The sequence below is a fragment of the Pistacia vera genome, unplaced genomic scaffold, assembly GCF_008641045.1.
Source record: "Pistacia vera cultivar Batoury unplaced genomic scaffold, PisVer_v2 Contig570, whole genome shotgun sequence".
Lineage (NCBI taxonomy): Eukaryota > Viridiplantae > Streptophyta > Magnoliopsida > Sapindales > Anacardiaceae > Pistacia > Pistacia vera.
This window is the reverse complement of record NW_022196413.1, coordinates 611,158-611,808: the sequence shown is the minus strand read 5'-3', so window position 1 is coordinate 611,808 and position 651 is coordinate 611,158. Positions and strand designations below refer to the sequence as shown.

The 651-nt window shown below is 39.8% G+C and overlaps 1 long non-coding RNA gene across 1 annotated transcript in view; it reads left to right on the top strand.

The window, feature by feature from the left end:
- The window catches only part of LOC116108868, a 5,570-nt gene extending 5,283 nt beyond the window's left edge, over positions 1-287 (top strand). The window contains exon 4 of the long non-coding RNA XR_004124693.1: positions 112-287. This is a non-coding gene — a long non-coding RNA (uncharacterized LOC116108868). The remainder of the gene's footprint in view (positions 1-111) is intronic.
- The last annotated feature ends 364 nt before the right edge of the window (positions 288-651 follow it).

Sequence of the window (651 nt, the reverse complement as noted above, 5' to 3'; positions counted from 1 at the left end):
ACATATATGTCCTCAAGTATTTCCTTGTTCGCCATAAATGTTGCTTTGTTATCCTATTTAATGTGGAAGCTACTGGTTTTCCTTTCCTTCATCATACTAACACATTTTCAGTGGAATTTTCATTTAGGTCAACAAGGAGTACATGAGAACACTTGAGATCTTAAGTAAGAAGCTGAAATTTTTTGAAGTGGATCTTATGGTTAAAACTTCAAAAGCCCTTAAAGATGTTCAGCCGGAGCTTGAAAAACTAAGGCAGAAACGAGCCATCTTTCCATGTTTTTCTTCTCCACTCGCCACCCCTCTCTCCACCCTCATCCTCCATCCTCCACTTTTACCATTAAACATCACCTGTCCTTCTAACCCGCCACCTTCATCATTTCCATTACTTTTCTTTTCACGTTTTCTTTCACCAATCTGTACTTTGTTGATTTGTTTTTGTTAACCTTTTTAATTTGTTACGTTTCAGTTCTTCTTTGCTGCGTTTGGAGGTTGTATTTGGGTTTAACTCAAGCTCTTTGGTTGTTTGTTCTCTTGGTCTTTCCTGTCTTCTCTTTTGCTTGTTGGTGGCTGTTGTGGTGGAGCTGATTTGTGTAGGTTGTTTCTTGGCTTGTCCGATTTGTGAAGGAGGTGGGTGGCCGGAGTTTGCTGGTT